Source organism: Cuculus canorus, chromosome 1 (genome assembly GCF_017976375.1).
Source record: "Cuculus canorus isolate bCucCan1 chromosome 1, bCucCan1.pri, whole genome shotgun sequence".
NCBI lineage: Eukaryota > Metazoa > Chordata > Aves > Cuculiformes > Cuculidae > Cuculus > Cuculus canorus.
In genome coordinates, this window is record NC_071401.1 from 203,146,061 (window position 1) to 203,161,555 (window position 15,495).

The following is a 15,495-nucleotide window of genomic DNA, read 5'->3' on the forward strand; positions in this document are numbered from 1 at the left end:
ATGAATTCTATTCATTATCTGTAGAGGGAGCCTAGACAGCTATCAAGATGTATTTTAGATAGTTAATATTATGTGAGACCAAAATGAAGGATTTAGTAACTTACTTGAAAGGCTACAGTCAGATGTCATGTTTGGCCCACACAGCAGCAGGGTGAAATAATGACCGATGTCAGTCTGCTCCAAAATGCTTATCACTCCCTTCATATAATATTAACTTTATCAGCCCTTTTGAATAGTCAACATGACCACACGATATTTTGCAGAAAAATAACGTGAATCTTTTATTTCTTAAGATGCAAAAAGCATCACAGTATCAGCAAGTATCATAGCATGGTTAAGTATTTTGTCCAAGAAACCCCTGTATTTGGGAACAAGGGGGACAGGGAGGAAGGGCTTAGGGTACATTTGTTTTTCTAGCTGATCTGCTCTTTTGGGAAGGGTCGGCACTTGTCCCTGGAAGAAGTCACACTATTTTGGAGTCTTTAGCACAACAGGTCATCAAGAGTCCCTTCTTCTCCCTGGAAGAAAAGAGTGAAGATAAGCAGGTGGGAATAGGCTAAAATTTACCACTCTTAGCAAAGCTTAGCTGTGGAAAGGCTTTTAGGTTAGACCTAAAGCTTTTCTTTTTCCTTTTTTCTTTTTCTGAGTCAATAGGAAAGATGCTGTTGATGTAAATCAAAATACGTGGGTGAATACTGCTGGAAAGGAAAGGTCCTTATGGAGGAAAAACAATGCAAAAAGCCTACAAATGCGTATTTATACAGTGAGAGACAGTTTAAAAGCTATTTCTTCTTAAGAACAATGATAAAAAGAGTACTTGAGTTGAGCAGACTTGTAGAAGTTCTAGAAACCAAAACATGGCTGGCCTTTAATTTATTATAGTCTTAGAACAGGGAAAAAAAATCTTTCTAATCCTAAACTATCTCTTTGTTTTTCTTAGAAAAAGGAAAACTATTTCAGATAAAATGAAAACCACCCTGAAAAGCCATCTGGAACTTGAAATTTATCCAGACTACCTGTGAGTAAGATCTGCAAAGAAGGGTATGCCTTCACTTGTGTTTTGTACTGAACTAAGCACGCTGTCAGCACTTAATAAATAATGCTAATAGTAATATTTCTTTTCACACACCTCTTCACTTCTTGGTGCTGGCTGGGATTGGAAAAAGCAGAGCAATTCCAAATGGAAACAGAGAGCACTAAAAATTACATTAAAAAAAAAAACTAAACAAAACAAAACCAAACAACCAAGGCTGTGCTGAAGTTTTTAGTCTTTCAGTTCAACTTTGAAAACTCATTAGGGGTTGATAGTGAAGATAAGGTATGAATCCAGATGTTTCTGTGTTTATCTTCAGCAATACCGAGTCCAAAATTTTACTAAAGAAATGGCTAGGCTCCTCAGTCTGGATTTAACCATGTAAGAAAATGCCTTGATGGGTAAGAGCATGAACACATGCAGCTTTTCTTGACCTTAATGAGATGTTCAAGGTACTTAACACTTTTGAAAATCAGGCCACAATTCAGCAAAGCATTTCAACATGTGTTTAACATTAAACACATATTTAATCAGATTAAAGCATATACTTAAGCACATTCCTGAACCAGGATCAATTTAAACATGTGCTTATGATCTTTGCTAAATAAGGTTCTCACTTAAGTTTCTAAATAAGGATTTGGGAGCCTAAATTTAGGTTTTAATTTTATAACATATTCAATCTGTTCTGACTGCAATAAAAATTTAAGTGAAAGGCAAAACACTTAATAGCCTTACTTATCTTGCTAATCACATTAATCAGTGCTTGAAAACATTCAGGGACCTAAAAATTTGAGTCAGTTAAGAGAAGTGAAAAAATAAATTGTTGAAAAATTTCTATTTTTCGTATTAAATCCTATTTGGATTCATATCCACAGTTGAAGATGCAAATGAAATTTCACTGTGATTTCTCTGATGTCATCCATAGTACTTCTGTTGATAATATTAGCACAAGGAATAAAAGGAATTTCTTTCTCTTTTCTTTAATTTTTCTTCTTCTAGTTTTCCTTTCCCTTTAATTTCCCTTACTTATTTTCTTTTCTTTTCCCTAAGTAATTTTTTTTTACTTATTTTTTGTTCTTCTTGAAACAGAACAAGCTACATTCTGTTCCCTTCTGTTAACACCCCTGCCTACATTTCGGTTTCCATCAACCACCCATTAGTCTACCAGTTATGCAATTATAAGTGTTAAGACAAAAGCAGCGTTAAATGCCACCATTTTGACTAGAGTAATAGTGACTCATTGGGACAACAGCAATTCAGAGCATGTCTATGCACACATTTACACGGATGTAAGTCAACCAAAGAGCATAAAGGCACATAAAAAAGATTAAACAAGAAGGGTGGATTTTAAAGATAAAACACCAGGCATGTCAAGAGCCCCCATTCGTAAGTATTACATGCTTTACTTTGCAAGTGAGAAGGTCTCTGACACCAAATACAATGGGACAAAGTTGGACACCCAGAACTGAGCCCTCCTTCCCTCCTGTGTGACAGTCTGCTGTTGAAAATTTGGCTTCAGGAGATATATTTCGTAGACTCCAAGACAGGAAAGCCCTCAAGAGTGTCCTAAATCTGAAGCACAAATAGCATGGGAAAGCCAATGGTCTGCTGTGAAAATTATTCATCTAGTTCAGTGGTTTGGTGGCTTAAGTCCACAAGGCTAGATTTGTAAAGAGCTGCAAACGCCTAAGAACCACTGGGGAGATGATCATTTAAAACTCCAGACTCCTGGGCCTTGATTTCCAGAGCCTGACTAGAAACTCAGAAGATCCTGATTAATCTTTTAGTTCACAGAATTTGGACTCACGTGCTAAGGAGATATTCACAGAGGCCACCAGTCTCATAGGAAGGCCGGGTCCTCTAAGGCAGTGGACATGTTCTTATCACCTTGAGGGGTCCTGCCTTGAACAACGTTCTGGTGCAAATTAGTCACTCAGTGTGTCTCCAGTCTCTGCAAAAAGAAGGGTCACAGAAAACATTGAATTTTCTTCAGATAGTGGGTGGCATTTGGGATTATAGAATCATTTAGGTTGGAAAAGACTCAAGATCATCGAGTCTAACTGTAAATGTTAACACTGCCAAGTCCACCACTAAACCACGTCCCTAAGCGTCACATCTACACATCTTTTAAATACCTCCAGTACCTCCAGGGACAGTGACTAAACCACTTCCTCGGGCAGCCTGCTTCAATGCTCGATAAGCCTTTCTGTGAAGAAATTTTTAATTCCAATCTAAACCTCCCTTGGTACAGCTTGAGGCCATTTCCTTTCATCCTATCACTTGTTACTTGGGAAAAGAAACCAACACCCAGCTCATTACAACCTCATTTGAGGTAGTTGTAGAGAGCAATGAAACCTTCTTTTCTCCAACCTGAACAGCCCCAGTCTTCTTCCACTCTTCATAAGACTTGTGCTCCAGACCCTTCACCAGCTTTTTTGTCATTCTCTGGACACGGTCCAGCAACTTCATGTCCTTGTACTGGAGGGCCCCAAACTGAACACAGTATTCAAGGTGCGGCCTCATCAGCACCAAGTACAGGGGTCGATCACTTCTTTTGTCTTGCTAACCACAGTGTTTCTGACACAAGCCAGAATGCTGTTGGCTTTCTCGGACACCTGGGCACACTGCTAAATTGTATTCATCCGGTTATCAACCAACATTCCCAAGTGCTTTTCTACCAGGCAGATCTGCAACCTCTCTTCCTCAGACTTGTAGCATTGCGTGGAGTTGTTGTGGCCCATGTGCAGGAACTGGACATTTCTTCATTTTTGCATCAAAAAATTTCCCCAAGATCCCTAGAAGGGCTTATTTCTCTGTTTGTGTTTAATTTGAGGGAACGAGACATTCTTACCACCAGGATGCATCTGTCTCAAACTTTAACAGAAGATGCTTCAGAACCACACCTCAGCTTTACATCGTGGCAGGCTGAATCTCTGAGCAGTTATGATAGATGCACCATGCTGCCCATTGGTCATGTAGATACTAGGTGTTTGGTCAAAACTACTTGGTTACGATTCCTTTCTTTTTCTTTGAGACACATGGCACCTCCAAGAGAGTTAAGCCCAACTGAAGTCACTTCTCACTTTCTCACACCTATAGAGGCGCGTCGGATAGTTCATTTAGAATACAAATCCAAATTTAAGATCGCTAAAATTTGATGGGTGTAAGTGAGGAATACATGATTCAGTGTTATATAAGGCTAAAGAAATCACTCCTGATAAACTGACGTGGTGGTTTATGATGTTGCTTCTGGTGAAGGTAGATGGTTATGTGGTTAAGTAGTTCTCAATGTCAGCTGGAGCTGGACTGACATGAAGTCTAGCTTTTCTTGGACAAATTAGATCACACAGCACCAGCTTAATCTCGGTATATGATTCCAGTTATTGCTCTGTGAACTTCTTCTCCAGCATTTTGAAACAGATTTCAGATACCAAGTCCTCCTTTTCAATATTAGTTTAATACAACAAGAACATCTTGTCTAGCAAAGTGAAGGTGACTGAGAAGGAGAGCTCTGATCACGTTCTAGCACGCCAAGCTGAGATTTTGGCTGGCATTAACAAGTGTTGCAATATTCATTAATTCATTACTTGGGAAATTGTCTCACCCAGTTTCTTTGGGCAGCACCTCACTCATTGCTACACATTTGGGGAATAAGTTAAAGATGCCTCTTGTTGTTCCAAAGTCTTAGTCACTGTTGTTTGGGTGTGGACACTCCTTAGCTTGGGATTCAGAAATTGAAAATAAATGAGAAGTGGAGGTATAGAAACTGTTCTCATCAAAACCAGAGGGAAATGAAGAAGCAGAAAGATGAACCCTCAAGTAATTAAAAAAAAAAAAAAAAAAAAAAAAAAGTTGTCTCCCTAATTCAGAGGATATAGAAGAACCTGTATTGGATACTGAAAATACCGGGTATTTGATGTCCTGAAAGTCCACAAATAGTTATTGAAATGTAAAGCACTATAGTGCACATGGTATCTGAGGCATGTCATATAATATTATCTGATATGCCTCCATATTTTGGCATTCCTTTCAATGTAGATCTTAAGTTCAGTGGAGATAAATGACAAAAGAAAATAAATAAGTAGTTATTAAGGCAGACTAGGCCTTCACAGTGATGCAGAAAATTTTATTTTATTGATGCTTATCCATTGTGTCTACTCTTACCAGGGTCCAGCACCTTTGGAAATACTTCACGCAAGCACCTACTTCTTTCTGGAGGGCTGCAAGCATTTTTGGTAGTTCACAGCCTTGACTCACAAGTGGCAATGTCTTAGATTAGGACAAATATGGTTGTTTCCGCCATTCTTCTCTCTTTGCTGTTGGTTTCTGAGGATATGTCCTAGAGACCGACCATTCACACTCCACTGTAGTTTACTGCAGAGCATATTAACACGAACCAACAGCCCCCTCATGTTCTTTACCAAGCACCAAGCCACAAATGGGAATTCTCTAAGCAGCTGAGATCTCCCTGAAACATTGCTGAAGACCCTGAGAAAATTGACACATGGACAGATATGAGCAGGACTCACTGCAGCAGTTCCAAGTCACACTCACTAAGTTCAAGGACCCACTGCCTCAAATCCAAGTCATATTCACTCTAATTTCAAGTCCTCCCTGTCCCCAGTTTGGTTTTTAGACTTCAGAGGACCAAGATCTTTTCTTGTGACTGCAGTTATGAGATTCAGTGTAAAAATAGAGAAGGCAAACTTCATAGCCTTAGTTAGACACAATATCAAACTCTTGTTGTCAGGTCTTCTTTGTCTCTCATGTTTGATGAATCTATATCTGATTTCACAGTATCAATGGGATTTGGGGAGTCTATTAGCAGTATAAATTAAGTACATGCAGAAATTATATCCTAACAGCAAAAAGAACTTTAACAGGTAAAAATATGAAAATAACTAAATTGGCTTTCTGTAGCCAAACAATAGAGTATGCAAATTGCAAGGCTAGACTTAGTCTGGACTAGTCTGTATTAAAAATAAATGAAAGAAAAATAATACAGACACTGCTAATTTAGCATGAAGGCAAAAACACTGCTGAAAGAATACTCTAATGTAGTGTAGTTAATTCCTTTCAATTCTTTTTCATGGTTCTTAAGGATAGGTCAGAATAAATATTAAATCCACAAGAGATTTATTGCTTCCTTGGAAAATCAATATGCCATGAATCAACATTAACATGAACTTTGGACATTTTGTGTGCTTTCTTTCCTGGGAATTTTTTTATGCTTGACTGTACATGCAGGGATTTTGACCACAACTCATGAAAAAATGTATTTAGCATCATGCCAGCTAATTGTGATTAATACTTGGATTTAACTAGGTTTGAGGCTGGTGAGACCTGAGAACATTCTTAAGCAAGGTGGAGAACTGAGAGCCAAGCTTTGAAAGCAAGTGAGCTTGGTCTAAACTGACTTGAAGTCATAGTCAACATTGTGCAAGTGACTCAGAACTCACCAACGTGTTAAACACAGCCAACATTTGTAATGGAGAATGCCCCACCTGCCCAGCCTTTGCTGGTATTGCAGATAATTATATGCCATCAATATTACCACCCTCCTTTTCAGGTATCTCCCTTTCCATCTGCTGTTTCTGTCTGTTGCCATCACTGATTGAAATTTTGCTTGGATGCTATTGGAATGTAGGCTGGGTTTGTGTTGAATTCTAGAGAATTTCATACAAGGTTGGTGTACCTTGTTAACTTGTTGGGACCAAAAATCAGCAGGTATCGGTAATATTTCCTCTGTGTACTACTTGCCTGACTGAAGTGTACTACTAATTTAAAGTCTGGGTTTGGTGTTGTATGGTTGGGGTCTTTTTGTCGAAAAGAATATACAGTATTCTGTCAAAAGTCTGTCCAGCACAAAGCCTCATGTGATGTTATTCAACTCCAGATTCAGACACCTGCAATTAAAGAAATGGCTATACGAACATAGACTTGACTCAGTTGCTCACATAGGCATTAAGTGCCATTTGAGACACTGTAGCATATCTAAGACATGTTTGTAGCCTTTGCACGTCTGACCCAGGGCTTATAAGAGAGCCTTAAGCCCTCTCAGGCCCTTCTTAATACCCTTTGGTATCATGAGTGGTAGTAGAAGTCCGTGGTTAGGCACATACCTATATCTGTTCAATAACGAAGTATCAGCTGATACAACATTGGCCTTGTTTCTGCATCACAAGGCTGGGCATCACATTGGCTTTGTTTCTACATCACAAGGCTGGGCGTCTTTACAGAGCCCATGTAAGAATGATGTAGCCCACAAGCTTTCTGATCATGCTGCAGTTGAGCGTTCTTCAAATCGGATCCAGTGAGAAGAGGCTAGATCTTTGATTCTTGTTATCAGAGGTATTGTATTGCAGCTCTGCAAGCCTGATGAAGTTAGTGCAATAATCTCACTGTTTTATCTTGTTATACAGAAATGAATCATGTTTAGGAACATATTTATTTGCAGGTGGAGTGAATAAGGAGGAAGGGAGAACTGTGAGATATCTAATTCTTCCAAGTGATGTATCTTCCTTGCCTACCAAAACATGGATCCCATATATTCCTAATCCGGTGTAGCACCAAAGTTTTCAGTCCCTTCAAACAGGTACAGGAGCTAGGAGAAAGCTTCTTTTCAGGTGATGCCTTGGCCATCTCCTCCCCAGCTGAAACTTTCCCCTTTCTATATATTCTGATTGTGAACGACGTCAACCTGTTTCAGGGTTAGCAAAGAGATTAGGAAAGAGTTAGCGTCTTGAACTAGAACTAAATAAGAATAATTTCAGTTGCAGCTAAATACAAACTAGAATTGAATGGAAAAATCCTTTGCTAAACTCTCTGGGGCAGGGTTTACCTCATGCCACTGAAATGCAAAGTCATACAACAATTGGCCTTCCAGCTGTGTCCACATCACATTACAAATGATGGCAAAAAGTACTAAGCGTCATGATGCTGATGTTGTTGGTGACAACATAATAATAATAATAGAAGATGTTATTAACTTTGAGAGGACCCACTGTCTGAAAGTACAGAGAATGACGTTCAGGTATAATTTTTCTTTTAAATATAATTCTACATTACTATAATTATTATTGACTTTTTGGTTATCCATCAACACATGGTGGGTGGAAATAACTTGGGGTGTGACTGATGGAGCTAGTTGTTCTTTTTTATTGTTCTTTTTTTTTTTTTCCTGCTGAATTTCTTGATGTGTATGCTTTTTTCCACGCAGATGGCACCTTTGGCAACAGCCTCCCTGGCAGGATTTCAGGGCACCATTAATCTATCAAAGCAATGCTAATGAAGTTGGACTCTTAACAGTTTACTCACCATCTGCTTCTAACTGTCATCCTTCTCTGTGTTATCCCTAATGCTTCCCTTGTGGAGGATGGGAACTTTGAACAGCACTGATTAATGTTCTTAGCTTGCAAGCTCCCTGAGCCTGGTGCAGTTACTGCCTTCCTGTAATGCTTTTGCTGAGAAAGAGTGTTAAGGAGTCAAAACCACAACCACTGAAAGAAATTGCTGGTGCCAAGGGTCATGTTTTAGACCCTAACTGCCTAATTTTTGCCTAACCCAGTAGACGCCTGGGTTTCCATGATTTTCTACCTTTCCTCTAGACTAGTTTACTTAAGAAAAGTTATTAAATTCAGAATAAATATTCTCAGTTTGTTATTTGCATTAAATGTTCCTGGGTTTACTGCAAACCTGAAAAATTTGGGGGTTCTTTACTTAAACAACAACCTGGTTTTCACCACTGATATCAGTTGATCTAAATAAAGACATTGGCTGTCTACAAACCTCACCTCACTTCACACTGTATCCTCAGTCCAGCAGAGCTACCACAGCTACCATTCTTCCAGTAAAATCCCTTACACTTCTGAAGCAGTCCCATATTGCCAAGGTGCTCCACACTCATTCCACTGTGGACTGGATTTGCAAACTAGGTGGTTTCCCTGCCTATTTGGCCCACGGAACCTAAGCCAAAACTATTCTCAGAGCACAGAGAAACTCATCCAAGAAAATGAGATTTATAACCCTCTTGCTGACTCCTTTTTATTCAAAAGTCTCAGGGCTTCACCTGGAATAGGGCAGTCCCAGGTGCAATTTTCTCTTCTTCCTGAGGGGATTTGAAACCACATCTCTATTTCTCTACCTCCCAGGAGAATACCCTAACCACCAAGAGATAGTGAAGGAGATTGTGGGTCTCACAATCTTTTCCAATGAATCTGTTCCACTTTAATTAAATATTCATTGTGTTTATGGAAGAGATAATAACTCTAGACATAAGCAGAATAGGAAAACTTGGGTTCTAATCCCATATCTAACAGGTGATATGCTCAGGATCATGCACTGGGTTTGTGAAACTAATTTTAGGAGATGCATACCTTATTCTGTGAGTTTGCCTTGGGAGAATACAGATTCCTTTTGCAGCTGCATACACCAGTCAGCAGCCAAAGTTAGACAATGCAGCAATGAGCACTGTAGTGTTCTAGTCTTTCTGCATCTCCAGTGGCTAATACATCACCGCTGAATTATTTCCTTTTAATTAGAAAAAGGAAATAATAACAACTCCCCAATGACGTAACTGTAGATACATGGTGATTTATTAATAATAATTGCAGCATATAAGCTGAGCAACCTAGGACAGTGAGTAAACCCATTAAATATAACTGCTGCAACATTTATAAGACTAGTCGACGGCAGTGGCAAATTCAACATTGCAATTTATGTTATTATCAATAACATGATGAGGAAAAAAGTAGAATTCTGAGCTTAAGGTATTGTCACCATCAAAACAGAACAAATCAGGGGCTTGGGAATGGGTAGTGGAAATGTTCAAGGCACAGAAAAAAATGTTTTGAATGAAACATAGGTTAGAAAAGAAAGAGAATAAACAAACATGAGGGATGTGATAGAGATCATGAAATGGTTGTTCCAAATTTCCCCATTTCATATTACAAGAATAATGAAACATTCTATGGAATCAGATGGCAAGACATACAGAGAGGATAAAAGGTAAGACTTTTTTTCACAATGGATAATTGACCTGTGGAACTGATTGCCACATGATAGCTGCAAGTCCAAGAGCTTAGCAGGTTTTATAAAGGATTAAACATGTATAGGGATAATTAGTTCATCCATTATTAAACAAGATAAGTTTTATTAGTCACTAGTTACATTAGACAAGATAAAGTAAAGACCTTGTAGGAAACTTTAATTCTTATGCGGTGAGAAATTCCCAAATCTCAGCTTTCAATGGCATTTTCAAAACCAAATATTTTTCTATTCCTGTTCCATATAAAATTCTGATTTTAATTCCATAATAGTCAGTATGCTTCTGTCTTTTCTTGTCTAATGTAACTAGTAAATAATGTGATTTCATATTGTCTTAAAGATGGATTAGCGCTGACATGCCCTGGCTAATATTTGGTGTCGGCACTGAAGTAACTTCTGTAAGAGGAAATGGATATCAAGGAGTTTCTGCAAAAAAAAAGACACAAGAGAGCTTAGACATCTTCTCTAAGTGTTTATGACTGAGATTAACTTAAGTTTCTAGAAGACATTCTACCCTAAGAAAATTACATCCTACATACTTTCAGGGTAGTTGGATGTCTTGCATTCTAGAGTGACAGTGCCCATTTGGGAACTCCACCTATGTGCAAACAAATACCTTTCTTTCTTAGTCATTTTGAAAATATTCCTTTCAACTTGGCCCAGGTTCCATCCCATGCTTGGAATTTACCAGAAACATCTACAAGAAAGTATTCCTCTTTAGCTTTCTAGGCAATCAGTGGAGAAAGTTGCTGCAACCAGATGACAGTTTGAAGAATCACGAGAATGCAGAGAAATTTAGGTTAGAATGGACTTTTGGAAGTCGTCAGGTCACAGCAGGGCTAACAGTAAAGTTAGATCATGCTTTCTAGACCTCTTTGTATCTGAACCACTGTATGGCAGCACAGAGTATCTCTCTTCCTATAGACAACCATGATGACAACAGAAGGAACTCACAAGAAGCCTAAATGAACACTTCAGCTTAAATGGGGTAAATCCTGGCCACTGCATTAAACTTCTCAGATGGACTCTTTCTCTCCCTCATATTATATCCTTTCCACACTTCTTACTCATCCAACCAAGTATGTCATTAGCCTCTCAGCTGGCAATCTCCAGTAGTTCCAACAAAAGAATTTCTATGTGCTGAAATGTTTACCATCTATGATACCCTTGCTCTGACCCCTGCTAACTCTGCTGATATATTTCAGCTCATTCCTGAAATACAACTGTTTTTTGGTCTTTCGCCTCTCTCTCCCTGCCACTCACTTATTTGCACTTTTCCCTCCCTTCACCTGACGCTGCCTAGTGCTCATAGCTGAGGCATATAACCGAACTAAGAAAAACAGGTTTGGAAAACAACAGTACCAAAGCTGTTCCTTACAAGAAGTATGGTAGTTTGGAGAAACTATATTTTTTTTGGTGCATTTTCTACCAAAATTACACCTTTTTCACTATTTTACACCTAGGAAATGCCAATAACTTTCTCAGATTTCCATGCTAACATAGTTAGATCGCTAGCCTGCTTGAAGCTAACACAGGTATCTCAACATTATACTTGCAACTAAAGTGAAGACTTACCTTGTACACACTTCTTGACGGCAATCCTGTCAACCATTAATGCAAAAAGAAAACAGGATCCAGTTCCAAGAATGTGTGAGATTGATATCAAATTATTTCCTTCATTTGACTTTTGATTATTGCGCCCTTAGGGGTATTCAGGTACAGGCACATCATCAAGCTTAATTTCATTTGTCCTGTATTAATAATTTTTTTAAATGGAAGTCAAGAATGCAATAGCTTACTGGAACAGTGTATGTTTTTTAATGTATTTATCTTCACATCACTCCTATGAGGAAATCAAATACACTCATTCCCATTTCACAGATTGGGAATGAAAGCACAGAAAGGAAAAACTGCTTGTTGAAAGAGCATGTCCGTGGAAGAGCAAGGACTCAAAAAATCAAATGCACCTTTCACGTCAGGGATTCATTCGTTCTATTGTACTGAAATCTGAGATCCTTCCATAATCACATTCTTCCAGGAGCTGAAAGTTTAATGAAAAACACAAACCACAATGAAAATTTCCTTGATAGCCTGAGAATTTACACCATGTTATAGATTGAGACATTCTCTGCAATATTCTTTTATATGCAACCCAGTATTTCCTTTTAAGAACCAAACGCCATACATTTGTCCCCCAAACATCAACAATAATAGATAGATTGTGCTTCATTTTTCACACTCACTTCCCCATTCCAGTCTTTGGATGATATTTTCCTCTGTCTCTTTTCATCATTGCTGTTAACTCACACTGCTGTGGGTTATTCCCCCAACCTCTGGAAAGATCACTCATATATTACAGGATATGTGAGCAAACTGGACAGATTACAGAGCAGCAGCTTTAGCTTAAAAAACGTGTTCCCGAAACACCTGTTGGAGTGTTCCAAAACATTTCACTCGCGGCAACTTGCTACAACACATAGAGACTTTTTAAGACACGTGCTTACCTGGGAACATCCTGGTGCTGATTCTGTAGCTTGTCTAAATAATAAACAGCTCTCTGCATGGCTAAACTTTCTCTCTGAATGTTTCGATAATGGTGTACAATACTAAAGAAAAAAAAAAAGACCAAAAAGCCTGAATTCTGTCGTTTAGTTTTAATTTATTTTTTGCTATAGATGGGTTGAGGTTAGGTGGGTTAATCTGGAGATATCTTCAGGCGGTTAGTAATACCAATTTAACATGGCTCCGTCTGCATTTTATCTCAGCTGAGATTCTAAATTAAACATGCATTTAAAAATAATGGCGTTTGAACAGGACGTCTCGTTCAATTTTAGCTGGCTGCAGTATTTTCTTATGTTTGCAAGTTACTCTGTAAATATTTGTGCTCCTTATCCTGATTACAGATGCAATTTTACAGCCTGTTTATTGATTTTGGAACTTTAGAATGCCATTGACATCGGCCATAAGGAACCTAATTTGTCTGGCAAGAGATTGCAGCAAGAATATCAGACCTGATTAATTTGGTCTTGTGTAGCTTTTCCACTTGAACGTGTAATAGGAAGCCTATATATTCATTGTATTGTTTGTGTTTGTAAAAAGCCAATGCATCACATTGGTGTATTTAAACACATGCAAGATATTTTTTTTTTCTTATTCATTTTAGTTATCTTGTATAAACAGTTTGAAATAAATAAGTGTACATATGAAAATAGATAAGAATTCAGAAGGTTCTGTAAAATAAACACACACAAATAAATATGTACTGTATTTCTCACCGTAAATAACAAATCCAAATAATACTGCATTTTTTATATAGTCATACCGACAGAAGTTAAGTCAATTTCAATTTTGCCTGAGTAAAGAGTTCATGATCTGACCTATGAATTACCATAATATTTAACACTAGAAAAATTAGGAAAAAAAAAAAAAAAAAAAGACTTCTTCAAGGACACCTCATAGGCTGGAGTCTAAGCCAAAAATAACAACTGATTTAGACTTCACAACAATCCCAGAGACTAAGAATCATCCCACTTTACAGAGAAGAAAGCTAAAGCCCCATAGTTAAAAACTCCTCATATGACACCTATAAAACCACTGTTACTGTTGAATGAATGAAGAATTCACTAATAGTTCACAGTAGCCACAAATGCAGCAAACGTTGCATCATGGCCAAGAAAACTGGTCTGATGTTAAATTATCATTGAAAAGTATTTGATAAAATGTGTGAAAAATAAATATACCTCTGGAATTTTTTTTTATGTTACATTAATGCCACTGTTCTCCAAACCATGGCTTGGACCTCAGCAATATTATAGAATTACAGATGGAAGTCCATGGGGACAGAAAGTGTCAGTGAGGTGCAAGATCTACGGGCTACCTAATGTTAGACAAGTTTTCTAATGGCTGAATACAGCTTTTTTCCTAGTTCAGCTCTTATCTCCTGGAAAATTATTACTGGAAAATATGATGGATTACATCCTTTTTCAGCTTTCCCTAAACAAAAGTGACTGATTTTTAAAAGATTTTATATTAACCCTACACAGCTTGGCCACCTGCATTTAGCCAGGGGAAGAAAAAAAAGATGAGGTAAATAATTTCAAGAATGTATTCTATTGAAAGATTGACAATGTTTTAAATTATCCTAGAAATATTTTAAACATTTTTTCTAAAAAAAACATAACAGAACTCATACGTCAGTCATTATGAAAAGAAATTAAACTTTTCTGAAGGAATAGAGGAAAACAAGGGAGAAACAAATTATTTCAGAAGCTAAATATCTTGTAGGAATTACTCTAAAACTTAGAAGCATTATTTTCCTTATATCTGAGAGCAATCGTACTTTCTATTAAATCATTTCAGAATTTAGTCTAAAAGGGATCAAAATTTCTAAGGAAAATGAAAATTTCCTTTATTACTCTAAAATGGATGCGTATTCTTTAATTAGAGTCAAGAGATGAAATTCCATCTTAACTGGGTCTTAGAATACTGAAAATCACCATATTGAGCAGCAATCCACTCTGACTCTTTTTCAAAGTTGAGGTAACTCATGGTTTGTTTATTTTAAGACATATTTTAAGAGTCATCTTATGTGATGAAATCCATAAACAGTGAGTGTTTCATAAAGTCCATTTGCACAGCAGAGAGGTTGAAGTGATCAGCTCTGTGCAGAGTTGAAAGAATAAGGATGTCTTCTGCTTTCCAACATTTAGGTGTGCGACTTCATTTAACAGCAAATGCATCACTGTAAGGTGATTTTATAACAGTTATTTTCTTAAACAACAACTTAAATGAAGGAAATAATGTGAATTCCAGGGATAGTTGGAAGCCAGTATTCTCATTTTATCATCAGTTTCTATTTAAACATTCATGTATCACCTTCACCTTGAGAAAAGAAGACTCTTTTGAGTCATTTCAGAAAACCATCAGACTGTAAAAGAAAAGCGTAAGTGATGTGTTACCAGAAAAAAAAATCAGGAGAACTGTCTTCAGTGGAAAAACAGAAAGTACCACAGACAGTGATGGGGAAGAATAAAATAATGGGGAGAAGAATATTTCAGTACTGAAAACTAAAATTAAGCTAAAATCTATCTTGGACAGAGTAGAGCAGTAAGCAGAATCCCCCCCATGACCTGGGCTATCTCTGAGGGCCCAGAGATAGACAACAGCAGAAAGATGGAAAATTTGGGTACACCCCAGGTCAAAACCTGAGGTCAAAATAAATCAAGGTCAAAAGAAATCCAATGATTTTGAATCACTTCGGGACATGGTTTAGTAAATGCAGTGATATTGGGCTGATGGTTGAACTGAATTATCTTAGAGGTTTCCAGCCTTAATGATACTATGATTGTATGATCATATGACTGTATGATTCTCGACTTTGGTCAAGATATTCTACAGACAACCTTGGCTTCATTCTG

The 15,495-nt window shown here is 37.6% G+C and overlaps 1 long non-coding RNA gene across 2 annotated transcripts in view; it reads right to left on the bottom strand.

Moving 5' to 3' along the window:
• Positions 1 to 326: 326 nt before the first annotated feature.
• The window catches only part of LOC128854085 (uncharacterized), a 59,891-nt gene continuing 44,722 nt past the window's right edge, over positions 327 to 15,495 (bottom strand). For both annotated transcript variants that reach the window (XR_008452987.1, XR_008452986.1), the window contains 4 exons: positions 12,583 to 12,684; positions 12,046 to 12,119; positions 2,841 to 2,984; positions 327 to 518 (listed from right to left, as the gene is read on the bottom strand). This is a non-coding gene — a long non-coding RNA (uncharacterized LOC128854085). The remainder of the gene's footprint in view (positions 519 to 2,840; positions 2,985 to 12,045; positions 12,120 to 12,582; positions 12,685 to 15,495) is intronic.